The sequence below is a fragment of the Onychomys torridus genome, chromosome 20 (assembly GCF_903995425.1).
Source record: "Onychomys torridus chromosome 20, mOncTor1.1, whole genome shotgun sequence".
NCBI classification, from domain to species: domain Eukaryota; kingdom Metazoa; phylum Chordata; class Mammalia; order Rodentia; family Cricetidae; genus Onychomys; species Onychomys torridus.
The window spans coordinates 26,868,780-26,885,895 of NC_050462.1; positions in this window are offsets into that span (position 1 = coordinate 26,868,780).

Below are 17,116 nucleotides of genomic sequence, written 5' to 3' on the forward strand. Positions count from 1 at the left end.
TGAACATACTACTCAAATATGCCACATAGTTTAGCCATAAAGCAAAGTTACAACCCAGTGACATAAGCAATTGTAACAGTCTTAACAATTGCATCAGTTCCTACCAGGTTGCAGCTTCTGTAGTGAATGCTTTCACAAACTCCTCCCCACAACAGCTCTACTCACTAGGCTCTATTTACCTATGGGAATAGGAAAGCAAAGATTTTATGACTTTCCCAGGGTTACCTGATTAGCTGGTGGAATTGGGGCTTGAACCTGTGAAGTCCAACAAAATAGTTCATATGCCTAACCATGATATGTGGAGTTGGGGATCACTATTACATTATAATGGATGAGTCATTGTATATAGAAATGCCTTGAATTTGTAAAGTAGTAAATAAAAGATATTAGTAAATTATAACTCATGATAGTCAACAAATCCCATGAGAAACACAAAACAGGGTTAGAATTGAATCTTACTTTATAGCATACCCTCATGAACAGTAGTACTTCAAGTCAGGGACATGCATACAAGTTCAGATCTGGAAAATTTCTATTTGTGAGAAAATGTTTCAATGACTTCAGAATTATTGATTGTCAGCCACTGTGTCTATCTGGTGCTACAAAAAATGAAAGAACAAAAACCCCTGCTCTAAGGGCTTATAATTACACAGTGTAGAGATGAACCAAGGATATTTCATATGTATAGGGAAGGATTGGCCAATTGTACCTTTTTTTTTTTTTCTCCATTGCATGTACATTGTGTCTTTCCAATTGTTTTCATTGTTTTTATGAAAGAGCTGCAAAATTGTGCAGTGGTTAAACCTGACCAAAGTGGTATTATGCTGCTGGGAAGTAAACGTATTAGAAACCAGACTGGAAGTATTGTTTTTATTAACATCATGGGGATCATGCTAATACATGTATGTAGTTGGATATGAAGCCTCATATGTTTCTCTATACCTAACACATATTGAGATCTTTCTGTGTAGGGATGAGGGTCTCTTAAGAAAGAGAGAACACAGTTCCTTCTTTCCCTCTTCACGTCCCACATAAGAACATCAGAGACTGAATTAAAAAGTGGGGATGTTTAAGTCATTCTACAAGTAGATACCAGTTTGGTTTTTGAAACCTCATCATTTGCTTTGGATGTTATCTGCCACACCTTTCTAAGTTTTCCTGTAGAGAAGTTATACTGAGTTTCAGAATCCTGCACATACAACCACACCTAGCTTTTTAATTTTTTTCTAACATGAATGCTGGGGATTTGAAACTCAGGTTCTCTTGCTGATATAGCATTTTAATCTCTGGGTCCCCAGATAGATCTTTATCTCTTATTCTTTCTGCTATCCTGATCTGATTTTCATCCTCAGAATGAGCGTGGAGGTTTGTATCATTATTTTTCATGACATCCTCATCTCCCATTTTCCCCACATACAATACTCTACAGGAGAAATTCTAAGAAGCAAAAAATGGGCTTCAGATTATCAGCTCAGCTATAGGATGCTTCTCCTATCCTGCTTCAGTTCTGAGGCTTGTGAGCCTAATAATCATCCTCATAATTGCTTTGATTATATAAGTTAATGAAAGTTACCAATAAAGCTCAAAACATGTAGTCAGCCTTAGCCTTTTTATCATGTTGTCAACAACATGTTTTAATCTGAAATTAATATTTATATTCTGGTATCATTTAAACAAGTGTCCCCAGAGGAGGAAGTGGAAAGAGCTTAGTAGCCAGAATAGTCTACTGAGAGATGGCAAAGGTTAATGGAGGCTGTTAAGGTTCCCTTGAAAATGAGTACTGGGTCTCCAGCCCCTTTCGTTTATCTCTCAGATTTCAGCCACATAGTTAAGTATGTTTCCCCCTATACACCACAGGCCCAAAGCCTGTCACAAAATGACAGACACCTCCAAAACTGTGAGCAAAGCCAACTTTGCATCTTTATACATTTGTTTCTCTCTGGTATTTAGTCATGGGGATAACAAAGCTGACTGACACATACACAGATTACCCCCCATTGAGCCTTCCCAAGCTATCATTTGGTTCGTTTGCTCACTTGAAGGGTGGAAATCTACAATACCCTGAAGGAAATACACAACAAACCTACAACCTACCTTTTTCATTAAGTTAGATTACAAAAAGGAGAAACACATCACATGAGTATAGTTTCAATGAATTTCATTGTTACCTGGAAGCTTCCTATGAACATTTGTTTATTAACTGCACCATAATATCTTTTAAAAGACAGTTAAAATGGCTGGAAGAGTGAGAGGCAGACTGACTGCCACAGGGATGGAGACATGTGGAGGAGCTGTACATGCATGTGCCTTGTAACAAGGTGATTCAGAATCTAGTCCTCACGTTTGAAGATCCGAGATCACGTATTTTTCCCTGAGAAAACTAAAGAGAGAGAGAGAGCTCCACTTAAAACGTGTATTTCAGATCAATATTACTGCTCCCCTTCATTTCCCAGAAGTGTCTCATTGCAGAGAACACAATGTGTGGTCAATCCACAAAGAAGAGAGAACAGTGTGACCAAGGACCAGCTTAACCTCCCTCAATCCACATCATGATTAAAGGGATTCTCTGTTTCTGTTGCAAGAAACCCAAACCAACAACTGAACACAAGTTTTAAAGAGAGAAAATGAATCAACTCCAAAAGCAGATGATATCTAGGCCTCAATGATGATAAAATTTTGGCTATTTCCCCTTCCCTTATCTTTCCTCTTTCTGTTTCTTGCTTCCTGCTACTGTCCTTTTCTTTCCTTGTAAATCACTCTCCTCCGGTCCTGAAGCTATGAATCTAAAAGCAAAACTGAAGACAGAAGAAATGGCCTCGGTGGCCAAGAAAGATCAGTTCCTTGCACCAACACTGAGCAGTTCACAACTGCCTGTAACTCTAGCTCCAGAGATCTGATGCTCCATACCTCCTTGGGCACTTACACACACATGCACAGAGGCTCGTACATACATGTAATTAAAAATAATGCATGAACAAATAAATAGAAAAGCAAATTCTCTTTTCCTTGGTGTCAATATCTTATAGGAAGATTCTGAATAACTCTTCTTGGTTCTGGTCCCTTAATGAAGCAAACCACTATTAGCTAAATGACCGACCGGGCCTAGGCAAGCTCCTCATATCCATTGGGTCTTTATGTATTAGCTTCACAGAAACCAGGATGAGAGGAACGTCATGGCTCTTTTATAAAGCAAGCCAAGAACTGCTCTTGAATATAGATATCCAGAAGCAGATTGAGTTATTTTGATAACATTGGGTTACTGAGATAACATTTTACCTGAAATATTAGAAATACCTTCTTGGAACAGAAGCCACACAAGTGCTACAAACTAAATGGAACCGGGCATATATGAAGGAGGATGGATTAGCACTGGACAGACATTGCTTGCAAGAGGCTCAGCCCCACAAGCCTTGCCTCATAACAAGGAAAGTCACCTATCTCAGTGTCAGCTGGGGCGTTGTTCTGGGTTTAAGTGACTAATCTCTGTTTCTAAAGCTTTTACAGAGCACAGCAGCTAACTGACCAACGAGGAATCACTAAGAAGCTCTTACATCAGGCAGATACTGAAATACACTGCCTTCAGAAAGTTAGAGGAGACAGGTAACTGAAAATTGTGTCACCAGGGACCAACGTGTTTGCACATCACCACAACATAAAACTGATAATGTATGAGTGTTTAATGAGTATCAAGTACCCTACTCAGTATCAAGTACTCTCCTATCTCAAGACTTTTATAACTCTTAATTGTCATGTCCCAAAGAAACCCAGGACAAGTCTCAGTACCTCTGGCTCCTTCCAGCGCTTCTCACCTCAGTCCCTACCCTAAACCTCTCCCTCCCAGGGGCTGAGCTTCTATTTTGCTTGCCCCAGCTTCTGATCCCTACATAACCTCAGGTATTTTGGCTATGTGGTCTCTTGTTCTCTCTTTGCTCCTGGCTGGCTCCACTCCTGCATCTGTCTTGATCCACTTACTTGCCTCCTCCCATCTTGCTCTCTCCTTCTCTCTCAAGTCTCATGCCCTGGTTCATTCTGCTGGTCATGTTCAGGATGGACCTTTCCCTTCGCCACTAGTTACACTCTTCCTTATATCTACAATAAACCTCCTCAACCTTACCTAGGAGCATCATGTCCTCATTTACTCATTCATCAGGTGCCCAAACCATGGGAGTAGCATATATGAGATCCTTTCCAAGGGACTTGGCCTCTCTGAACCAGGCTGCTGATCTGACCCTCACAATATATGTATGTGCAGATCATATATTTCTGCTGGCTTCTGCTACCCACCAAATTTGGCTCCAATTCCTAAAGTCTGCCTCTTCAGCTGCTTCTTCCCTGTACCTGCTCTGACTATCCACCTCTCCTCTCCTACTCAAAAGGTGGTCTTTCTTTTGCCCAGGGAGCTTCCTATGTCCTTCAGAGAACCCATCATGTGGACATCTCAAGCTGACTATGCCCTCTGGGGCTCCCTACCCTGTGGGCAATTCTTTGGATTCCACTGGAACCCACCCCTTTCCCCAAAAGCCTCTCCTCCTCTGCCTCTTCACCTACTTTCTCCGCTTCTACTGGGTAAGTGTCACCCTGGAGCTGCCTGCTTTGTCTGTTACTACAAAAGTCGTACTGGTGTACCAGGATGCTCCTCTCACCCTATAGCATGGAAGGGATGCCTCTCCTCTGTGATTGGGATATTTCTCCCAGACAAGTCATTGAGTCCATTTGGGGGATGTTCTGGATTGAAATCCTTGTTCTACAACACCTAACCCTCCTCTATTCTCTTTGTTCTTAGTTTCTTCCTGGAGTTTCCTCATCTCCTCCCAGGAGGTGCAGTACTACTTCTGACTACTAAATCTTACTAAGCCCATCTGGACCTGTAACCCTTCCCTCGCCTCTCCCTCCATGCTGCCTGCTCTATCTCTTCCCTGTGCCTCTAGCTTCCTTACACCCTTCTGGGCCTTCTATGATCTTTTATCTTTTCTTGGTTGGACTCAGAGATTATATTAAACCTTCCTGTCTTACTGCTAATGGCTTGGACTCAATACAGCTCAATCAATGGCCAAAAACTGAAATACTTGATTTTCAATTTCTCCTAAATCATAACAACTTCTGCCACCAAACAAATGACCCCCAAATCTCTTATATCTAAGCTTTCTCTGCTCTACATGCCCCAAAAATTTCTTACTACTGTGACTTCTCAGTGTTGCGCTCACAAGAAAACTTCTAGGACCATTATGTAAATACTCTTCATCCCAGGATTTATAAATTCACTGCGTGTGGTTTAAAAAATATGGAATAAAAAGTTAGCTTAAAACCTTAACAAAAAGTTGATAGTTAAAATATATATATATATATATATATATATATATATATATATATATAGAGAGAGAGAGAGAGAGAGAGAGAGAGAGAGAGAGAGAGAGGCAATTTTTATTTTGTTTTGTTTTGTTTTTGTTTTGTTTTGTTTTTGTTTTTTGTTTTTTATTATTATATTTGTGTTTTAATTTTACATATCAGCCATGGGTTCCCCTGTCCTCCCGCCCCCACCCCCACCTTCCCCCCATCCCCTCTCCTCCATTCCCATCTCCTCCAGGGCCAAGACTCCCCTGGGGATTCATTTAAACCTGGTGGATTCAGTACAGGCAGGTCCACTCCCCTCCTTCCAGGCTGAGCAAAGTGTCCCTGTGTAAGTCCAAGGTTCCAAACAGCCAGCTCATGCACTAAGGACAGGTCCCAGTCCCACAGCCTGGATGCCTCCCAAACAGTTCAAGCTATTGAATTATCTCTCTTATCCAGAGGGCCTGATCCAGCTGGGGGCCCCACAGCCTTTGGTTCATAATTCATGTGCTTCCATTCATTTGGCTATTTGTCCCTGTGCCTCTCCAATCTTGGTCTCAACAATTCACGCTCTTACAGTCCCTCTACTTTCTCAACAATTGGACACCTGGAGCTCCACCTGGGGCCTGGCTGAGGATCTCTGCATCCACTTCCATCAGTTATTGGATGAGAGTTCCAGCATGACTGTTAGGGTGTTTGGCCATCTGATCACCAGACTAGGTCAGATCAGGCTTTCTCTCGACCATTGCCAGCAGTCTACAGAGGATGTATCATTGTGGATTTCTGGGGACCTCTCGAGCACTCTACCTATTCCTGTTCTCATGTGGTCTTCATTTATCATGGTCTGTTATTCCTTGTTCTCCCTTTCTGTTCTTGATCCAGCTGGGATCTCCTGCTCCCCTAAACTTTCTTTCCCTCAAAACTTGCCCTTCATTACTCCCACTGTCATCCAGGTTGTTCATGTAGATCTCATCCATTTCTCTGACATTGGGTGATACCTGTGTCTTTCCTAGGGTCCCATTTTCTAGGTAGCCTCCCTGGAGTTGTGTAGCAATCTAGTCATCTTTGTTTTACATCTAGTATCCTCCTATGAGTGAGTACATACCATGTTTGTCCTTCTGAGTCTGGGTTACCTCACTCAGGATGATTTTTTCTAGATCCATCCATTTGCCTGCAAACCTCATGATGCCATTGTTTTTCTCTGCTGAGTAGTACTCCATTGTGTATATGTACCATATTTTCTTTACCATTCTTCAGTTGAAGGGCATCTAGGTTGTTTCCAGGTTCTGGCTATTACAAACAATGCTGATATGAACATAGCTGAGCAAATGCCCTTGTGGTATGATTGAGCATTCCTTGGGTATATGCCCAAGAGTGCCACAGCTGGGTCTTGGGGGAGATGGATTCCCAATTTTCTAAGGAAGCACCATATTGATTTCCAAAGTGGCTGTACAAGCTTGCATTCCCACCAGCAGTGGAGGCAAGTTCCCCTTGCTCCACATCCTCTCCAGCACAAGCTGTCTTCTGTGTTTTTGATCTTAGCCATTCTGACAGGTGTAAGGTGGTATCTCAGAGTCATTTTGATTTGCATTTCCCAGATAATTAGGGATGTTGAGCAATTCCTTAAATGTCTTTCAGCCATTTGAACTTCCTCTGTTGAGAATTCTCTGTTTAGTTCTATAGCCCATTTCTTAATTGGACTGTTGGGCATTTTGATGTCTAATTTCTTGAGTTCTTTATATGTTCTGGATATCAGCCCTCTGTCAGATGTGGGGTTGGTGAAGACCTTTTCCCATTCTGTAGGCTGTCACTTTGTCTTGTTGACCATGTCCTTTGCTCTTCAAAAGCTTCTCAGTTTCAACAGGTCCCATTGATTGATTGTTTCTCACAGTGTCTATGCTACTGGTGTTATATTTAGAAAGTGATCTCCGGTGCCAATGCGTTCAAGAGTTCTTCCTACTTTCTCTTCTATCAGGTTCAGAGTAACTGGATTTAAGTTGAGGTCTTTGATTGTCAAAAATTATATGTTTGTAGGTGTGCGGGTTAATGTCAGGGTCTTCAGTTCGATTCCATTGGTCCACATGTCGGTTTTTATGCCAGTACCAAGCTGTTGTTATTACTGTAGCTCTATAGTAGAGCTTGAGGTCAGGGATGGTGATGCCTCCAGAGGTTGTTTTATTGTACAGGATTCTTTTGGCTATCCCCATCAAATTACCAACACAATTCTTCACATATCTGGAAAGAATACATAGGCAATTTTAACTTGCTACAGCATATTATATGTGGTTTAACTCTTGTTTAGGATATTCTAAAGAGTACATGCCATGTAACTTCACGACCACACTGGGTAAGATGCCCAAGTGATACAAAGCAACTAAAGCAACAATTATAAAACTTCTTAGTCTTGCTGAGCTCTCTGCTTATCACTATATCTAATTTTAAAACTGAGGAAGCAAAATATTTTGGATTAGGATGGATTTCTATATGAAGATAAATTCCCAAGGTTCTAAGAGTATAATTAGGTTAAAAAATACTGACTTGGAGATGCATGTCTAACTACTATATCTTTGCTACTTTCAACACCAGGCTTCTAGAAAGTTTAAGATAAGTAACAATATATGTTTAATAAATCATGTGTATGTGATAAATAGGTTTTATAAATTCCCAAGGTCTATTCAGGTTAACAGTAACTGACTTGAAGATAATATTCTGTAATGTTGCACTATAAAAAGGATCAAAAACACTAGAGTTCACAGTCTCTATGGACTGTAATTATTGTCCTGTAAAGTTCCAAGTTTCTCTATGGACTGCATTTATGGCTCATTGCTTACTGCATTTATAGATTAAAGTTTTATTTTTATACTAAAGGATCTTTAACTAAATCTTCAACTCAAATTTTTAAGACTCAAGCTGAATAGGAATAAACCTGTATAATCCTAATTTTATAAAAGCTACTAATTAGTTATAAACTCCTAAAGATAATTAAGACATCCAAGCCAATGCTCAGTAACCTTATGCATGAACAAATTCTTTAATGTGCTCAAAACTACAAATGTAATTAATTCATTTCTAGGGACAAGCTTTATTTAGCCTCTTATATATGTTTTTAAGGTTAAGCCTAAAACTAGTAACTAAAAACAAGTACATTGTGTTTAAAATCAGTTATACTTAATAGATAGTGGTCATCAAACTCTTCAGAGATCTGCTGGCTGTGGTATTTTAAATGTTTAGTCAAAAAGCTTCCCATGATAGACAGAAAGGCCAGCTCCTAGAGTCAACTTTAAGGTCTCCAAAAAAGATGGGGCACAAATGACTCCACCTTAATTGTTTTAGCTCTAACCACTGGGTGGAACTGCTCCTAGCCTCACCAGCTATCAGAGCTCTGCTCACATCATGGACACTGTTGGGTTGACTGTTCAACTCTGCCTTGCCACAGCAGGTCAATTTTCCCAAGTTTCCTCTCCATAGGAAAATCTTTCAGACCTTCTGGATCTGGCAGCTAAAGGCCTATGCTGTCCTGTGCAGCATCTGAAGATGTACTGCTACTCTATTTGACAGCTAGAGACCTTTGACCACTGTTCCCAGTGAAGCCATTGAGACCACAGAAGCCAATGGTAACCATCTAGGTAATGGGTAAGTCTCTGTCATTTTAATTGATATGTCAGTCATTTGGATTATACTTCCTGCTATAATTAATCCTTTTCAGATCTCTGATGATACTGACAGCTAACTGTAACTTTATGCCAAAAGCAGCAAACAAAATCAGCTCTTTCCCCAAGACTTCATCTACCTTCTTAGTTCATTTCATATGTAAAACTCAGGCCTAGCTTTTCTAGAGCTGTTAGGTCTCCTGCTGAGAAAGACTTACAATTTACCTTGCTGTCTAACTCTGAAAGAGTGAAACTCAAAACAAGTTCCAATATAATTTTTTGCTATCCTTTTATTCAAAGGAACTTGCTTTGTGATGACTACTCACAAAAATCAACCCTTGTGTCTCATGGGAAATGACTGGATAGAAACAAAAAGGTTTGAAGCTTATCCAAGTTATGATGATCTAAGAAAGTAAATACAAGTGGTGAAGGTCTAAGGGAAAAATGTTTGAGAATTCTTTCTCTCTTTATATTATTATTATACTAAGACTTCAAAAGCCCAGTTTTGAAATTAATCAATGGAGTTTTGATAAGGTATTAATCTTGCCCCAGCAAAACACTGCTACTATTATCATTTTCAACAAGTTCAAATTCTTAAATCTGATTTTTAAAATTTCCTTTGATTGTTTCCTACATATAGACAAAAAGTGCTTCTTATTGTGCTGAAAATATCTGTCTAATATCTATGTATAGATCCAGCCCTCTGGACAGAGGAAACAGTGTTAATGTTTTTAACCCAAAATAATTTCTTTGGGTCCTAAGGTCTTTACTATGACTCAAATGCCTGAATCTACTGCTTTTTCTACAATGTGAATTTCAGTACAGACTACAGACAGTAGTAATGCTACTATATCTAAAACTCGTATCTCTTTTTTATGAACTTAAATATTCAAGTAAGCTTCATGGAGTCCACTTGGATACACCTCTCACAGGTCAAACCTACTCCAGATAAGTACTCTGTCAATAAATAGCTTAAGCTTCCCTGCCTACTGCCACTTCCTAAGGATAAGATCTCTCTTTCTCCCTGCCCCTTCCCTGGTCTTTAGACTCTTCTGCCCATCTACCGGGAACATGGACTTAGACATTTCAAATATATACCCAAGATAAAAATTGTCCCCTAAACTCCTTAACTTTACCTTCTGTCCCTAGTCTATATCCGTCCCAGCAGAATTCCAATCAACTGAAGACTACAAACTGCTCCAAATGAGCCAGCTCTAGATGCTTCTGATGGATTTCAACCAGACTGAGCCTCTGCATCCCAGATGGCTCCAAAGCTGCCTGCATTCTCTCAGCCCCAGGCTCCAAAATTGCCTACACTTCACTAGCCCCAGGTGGTCCCCCAGACCCTGGGCAGCAAGCAGCAAGGGAAACAGATGCCCCCCCCCAACCTACACTCCTTCCTTCCTGCTGTTCTTCAACTATCATTCCAGCCTTCCTGGGCCCCTACAAAAATACCCTCATTTCAGCAGGAAGTAGTTACAGAAGAGATTACTTAGCTCTTTTCTCATTAATGAAAAAGTTGAAATGTCAAGTCCCAAAGAAACCCAAGACAAGTCCCACTCAGTACTTTGGCTCCTCCCAGCAATTCTCACCTTCCCACACCTTAAACCTCCCTCTTCCAAGGGCTGGGCTTCTGTTTCTCTTCCTTCAGATTCTGATCCCTATTCAACTCAGCCATTTGGACAAGAGCTTTCTTGCCTTCTTGCTCTCTTTACCCTGGCTGGCTCTGCTCCTGGACCTCTCTTGGTCCACTTGCCCCTGTCCTTGTCCTTTCCCACTCTTACATGCCTCCTATTTAGTCTGTTGCCCATGTTCAGTCTGGCTTCCAGATGCCTCTGGCTGTACTCTCCCTCATATCAATAATAAACCTTCTTCTCAAACATACCTTGGAATAGTCATGTCCTCATTTTTTTTCATCCAGTAATATGTGTGTTTTTCTATAATCTTCATGATAGTTTTGGGTTTGTATACTTTTTTATTTTGTTTTGTCTGGTGATATATTATACACCCTAATAAAATTTGCCTGAAGATCAGAGAACAGAACAAGCCACTAGATTAAACATAGAGGTCAGGCGGTGGTGGCACACACCTTTAATCCTATACATCTGGATCTCTGTGAGTTCAAACCTAACTTGGGCTGCATGAGATTGACTCGGTCTAGGTGAGAAACAGAGCCAGATAATGGTAGCACACACCTATAATCCTAGCACTTGAGATCTCATGCCTTTGCTTGGGAAGCACACATGTGTAGATGTAACCGGCTTGTTAAATAAGAAACACAGAACCAATTGCAGAGTTAAAAACCACGAGGTCAGAGCAAGAGCAGAAAACCTTACCCTTCACTGCTTCTGCTGTTCTTCCTCTCTGCAAGAGAGCTACCTCTCTGTGTCCTACCTTTTTTATAGATTTTCTGTTCTGTTTTCTCATTGGTTGTAAACCCAGCCACATGACCTCCTCATCACTGCCTGTTTGTACAGATCTCCAGGTCTTCTATGGTTGCTATTGAGATTAAAGGCGTATGTCTGCCATGCTGGCTGTATCCTTGAACATACAGAGATCTACCTAGCTCTGCCTCCCAAGTGCTGGGATTAAAGGCGTGCACCACTACCACCCAGTCTCTGCTCTGGCTTGCCCTGACCTCAAGGCAACTTTACTAACATATAAATAAAATCACATTTCAATACAAATAAAATATCACTATACACATGCCTTTAACCCCAGGAAGTAATATGGAGGCAGAGAAAGGTGTACAAGGTATGACAAGAAGGGAACTAAAGTCTTTTTTGGCTGAGGAAGCTCATTCGGTTAGGGGCCTATTGGCTGAAGCTTTTCAGGCGGATGAGTCTTAGAGGTAATAGGTGGCTTGTTCCTTTGTCTCTCTTATCTTTAAGCATTTACTTCAATATCTGGCTCTGTTTTTTTTTTATTTTTTTATTAAAAGACCATTTAGCAATTTGTGTTACAGTTTTGTTTTCTTTTAGACACGGTCTCACACTGTAGTGCAGTCTGGTTTGGAATTTGCTATGTATCCCAGGAGGCCTTACACTTACAGTAATCTTCTTGCCTCAGGCTCCCAATTGCTTGGATTGTAAAGTGTGAACCTCCATATCAGCTATGGGAGTTTATCTCAAAGCCCCCCTTATTCACATGGCTTGGGCAGGATCTCTTGTGCCATGCTTGATGGCAGAGTCTGAAGTAGATAGGCATAATGCAGCCTCCTTACTGAGAGTCTAATTCTCTATTTAGACTATGAAATATGTGGTTCACTTTGATTTCAATTTTGCTTCCTAGCTGTAATTCTGGGCTAATGAAAAGAAAAAACTCCCTTCAGCATTTTATCGTAATTGCCTTTCTAGATTGCATTAGGAGAAAAAAAAAAATGTTGAATCCATTCTAGTAATTGTTGATTTTAATGTACACAGTTGCAAACCCAAGCAGTGACTTTGCAAAGTATTCTGATGTCTGATAAAGAACAGAACTCAAAAAATACAAGGGATTCCTGATCTTGAACTCGGTTGTGTTTCTTTTACTAATAAGCTCCATCTAGACTGTCTTAGTGGACTGTTTCTCTAAAATTAAGGATGTTGAAATGGCTAAAACATGCCAGTGAATGAAAAAAAAATGAGGACATGGGCTGCTCCAGGGTATGGTTGCAAAGACAGTTGTTGTAGACACAAGGGAGAGAACAGCCAGAGGCATGTGGCAGGGTCCAGACTGAGCATGGCCAACAGACTGAACTGGGCCATGAGAGGAGGGGAAGGAGACCCAGAGAGGAAGAGGCAGGGGGAAAGGCAATGAACCAAGAGAAATGCAGGAGCAGAGCCAACCAGGAGCCAAGAGAGCAAGAGATCATGCAGCCAAAATGGCTCAGACGATGTAGGAAAGAAAAGCTGAGGGAAGGGAAACAGGAGCCCATCCCTGGGGAGGGAGAAGGAAGGGGGAAGGGTGAGAATAGCTGGGAGGAGCCACAGGTACTGAGTGAGACTTGCCCCAGGTTTCTTTGCGACTTAATAAATACAAGTAACTTTATACAGACTGATCAGGGCATACATTAGGAATACACACACACACACACACCTATATAACATACATATATGTACATAACAATAATGGAAAAGACGCCATGAGTTTGAAAGAGAACATGAAGGGGTATATGGAAGGGAGGGTTTGGACAGAGGAAAGCGAAGTGGGCAATGATGTGATTATACCATTATAATCTCTAAAAGAAAAAGAATTCTACCATCAGTGTTAGAATTCCTAGCCACATATGTGCTGGCTTAGTCATCCCAGGGCCTTAGGTCCTATGTAATCCATGTGCTGTGTGATCACATGATCTATGCACATGTGTAACATAGCTACATAAACCCATATACGCATGTGTGGGTTCCACATATCCCTCCCCCTCTTCCTGCACGATCTTTCCATAGGCCTAAGCACCCCCTTCTGTTGCCTTCCCTTAATAAACTCCTATAGTGGGTTTGGTTGTACCTCATGGCTTTTCTCAAACAATAAACAGCGCCACTTAATGAATGACATTGCGCCACTTAATAACAATAAGAAACTCACCTCCTCTGGGTCACCCTTGTGTAGGCCCTGTACAGGCTGCCACACACTTAGTGAGTTGATATGGGCATCAGTCCTGTTGTGTTTAGAAGGCCGTGTTTTCCTGGTATCCTCCATCCCCTCTGGCTCTTACAATCTTTCTGCCTCCTCTCCACAGAGTTCCGGGAGCCCCAAGAGAAGGGGTTTGATAGAGACATCCCTTTTCAACTTGAATGTTCCGAGGTTTCTCGCTCTGCACATTGCCTAGTATTGGTTCCCATCTGCTGCAGGAGGAAGCTTTTCCAATGTCTGAGCAAGGCACTATGGTCCCAGTGTTGAGAGTGAAAGTAGAAACAAGCTCCCATCTCTAACCCGGAAAGGAAAACTATCTCTAACTGACAACTGCTTGCAAAGGACAAAATGGTTTTCTGCAAAGAAGTCTCACTGGGGAAACAAACCACATTTAAGGGCAGGCCCTACACCCAGTGGTAGATGGCCAACATAAAATAATAATAATAATAATAGTAATAGTGATAATAATAATAATAATAATAATAATAATAATGTCTTTTTGGAAGTTTTTTCATTTCATAATGCTTTAATTTTTTACATAGGTTTTCTGTACCCCAATAATAAGTTTCTCCTCCGATGCAGTAAGCCAGATCAAGCTGACTTAAAAAGTAAAAGAGCGGGTTTATTCTGAGCAAAACAACTCCCAGGTGAGTCTTCCAGACGCAGATCATGGAGGGGAGAGGGGCAGGAGAGAATCACGTAGTTGAACTAAAGAGGGAGCTTATGTACCCTGTAGCTGAGGAGCAATTGTAACACAAATTGGTAAATGGTCTTATTAATAAAAGAACTCTTAGCCAGATATTGGGATGAAAGCTAAAGATCAGAGGAACTGAACAAACCACAGCCAACTTCACCTTACCAACTCTGACTGAAATCCTCAGGCTGAGAGCGGGAGTTTCTCCTCATGACTTATATACCTTTTTGTGTCCTGCCGTCACTTCCTGGAATTAAAGGCGTGTGTCCTTCCCAAGCAAAGGGATGAAATCTCAGCTGCTAGGATTAAAGGTGTGTGCCAACATACCTAGCTCTGTTCCCAGTGTGGCCTTGAACTCACAGAGATCCAGATTTCTATCTCCCGAGTGATAGAGGACTAAAGGTCTGTGCTACCATTGCCTAATCTCCATGTCTAATTTAGTGGCTGACTCTGTCCTCTGATCACCACATAAGTTTTATTGGGGTGCACAAATAAAATATCACCACAGGTGATGACGTATCTGCCATAAACTGGGTTTGTGCCCAAGTATGGTACTCTTTTAGGTGGGGTCTTGGGCTGCTGGTAACTTCAGGGGAGAAGTTGCCAGCTGCTGCCAAGAATGCAAAAATTGGACTTTTTGGTGGTTTTTTTTTTTTTTGTTGGAGACTCTCTGAGGGGGCAGGGTTTGGAGAGGTAGAAATGGGGCTTTTGCAGGGGCAAGCTATTCCAGCCAAACATTTTTAGCTTACAGATCTTTTGTTTATATATTATTCTTATAGAATACTATTTTAAGGTGTGTTGTTTTTGTTTATGTTGCATTTGTTTAACTCTGTGAAGCTGTGTTACTGTGCCTGTCTAAAATACCTGATGGTCTAATAAAGAACTGAATGGCCAATAGCAAGGCAGGAGAAAGGATGGGTGGGACTGGCAGCAGAGAGAATAGATAGAAGGAGAAATCTGGGAGGAGAAATGAAGGAAGTAGCAAGAGAAGGAGGAGGACTTCAGGAACCAGCCACCCAGCCACCCAACAACACAGCCAGTCACAGAGTAAGAGTAAGAGTAAGATTTACAGATGTAAGAGAAAGGAAAAGCCCAGAAGCAAAAGGTAAACAGGATAAGTTAAATTAAGGAAAGCTGGCTAGAAACAAGCCAAGCTAAGGCCAGGCATTTATAACCAAGAATAAGCCTCCATGTGTGATTTATTTGGGAGCTGGATGGCAGGTCCCCCAAAAGAACAAAACCAAACAACAACATGTGGTTTCCAATTTTGTTTTTGTGGGCTTTCTGTGTGGGCAAATGTCAGTGTCTATGAATGGTTTTTCTGCTTTTTCTTTGGCTTATTTTTGTTTGTTTGTTTCGTCCTGTTCTAGTTTATTTTTATTTTATCTTATTTAAAAACATTACTATTTATTATCATTATTATTTTAGATAACTGTTTATATTCTAATAAAAGAAGGAAAGAGTTCCAATTTGGGTGAGTGGAGAAGTGGAAAGGATCTGGGAGGAGTTGGAGGAGGTGAAAATGTAATCAGAATTCAGAATGTATCATATTAAAAAATCTATTTTTAATTAAAAAAAGAAAAGAAACTCACCTCTGTTAGGATTCTGGCCACTCCCCCAGCTGTATGACTGCACATGTGAAGCTCAGTAGCCAAGCAAGGGGTCTTATGTCCTTTGTAATCCATACACTGCATAATTGTGCAATGTGTGCAGCATGGTCTCTCAATCTTCAAATGCATGGCATAGCTCTGTAAGCCTACATGCTCATGCGCAGGGGAATCCTTAAAAAGCCAGTCACAGACTCCTCCCCTCTCTTCTGCTCTCTCTTCCATCCCCATCTCTCCCTCATCCTCCCGTGTCTTTCCAACAGGCCTGGCCACACTCTCTTCTGTCCATCCCCTCTCCCTTCTAGTAAAATTCTGCTCTGATAACAGGTTTTGTCGTGTCTCGCGACCTTTCTCGCCCTGTAACAGCGCCGCACTTGAAAACCAACAATTCCAGCTACATAATGCTGAACTGCAAAAACCCATAGTTCCATAGAGTGTCCATTCTTCCCTGGTTGAATGAGATCAGAAGGCTCCTGGAGTGTTTTGAGATGATTCTCGGTTTAGAGCCAATGCGAATGGAAACAAAGATAGTTTGGTTCTGTCCCCTCATAGGTCTGTGCCAAGCTGAATGTGTTGCCTGAGAAGATGAGGACAATCTCCCCCTCATACCATTCTCTTTGCCTTTCATGAGTCCCATGAGAGGGTCTTAGCAGTTCCGCTCCATCCCTGTGAGCACTGAAGTTAGAGGACAGGCTTAGATGGGTCTGGATGCTACATAAAGTTTAATTCTAGCCAGGTATGATGGTGCTGCATTTCCATCTCAGCACTCCAGAGGCAGAAAGAAGCAGGCAGATTTCAGTGAGCTCAAGGACACCTTGGTCTATGTAGAGAGTTACTGGTGAGCCAGGACTGATAGTGAGACCCCTGCCTCAAAACAAAACAAACAGAAAGCTTAATTACATACAGATTTCTAAATGTTTGTTAGTTCTTAGTCTCTGGCCTATTTCAAACCATTCCTGAGCCATGTTTGTCCCAGTTGGATTATTTATTGCTATGATAAAAACCCTGATAAAAGGCAACCTAGGGAAGGGGAACCCCTCCCTGCTTGAGGGTTTATTTCAACTTATAGGTTCAGTCCACGTTAAAGAGAAGCCAGGAAGGGAGCTCAAGGTAGGAACCTGGAGGCAGGAACTGGAACAGACCATGGAGGGAAGCTGCTTACTGGCTTGCTCCCAGGTTTACATTCTATTATCTCTCCTCAACCTCATAGGACCACCTACCCA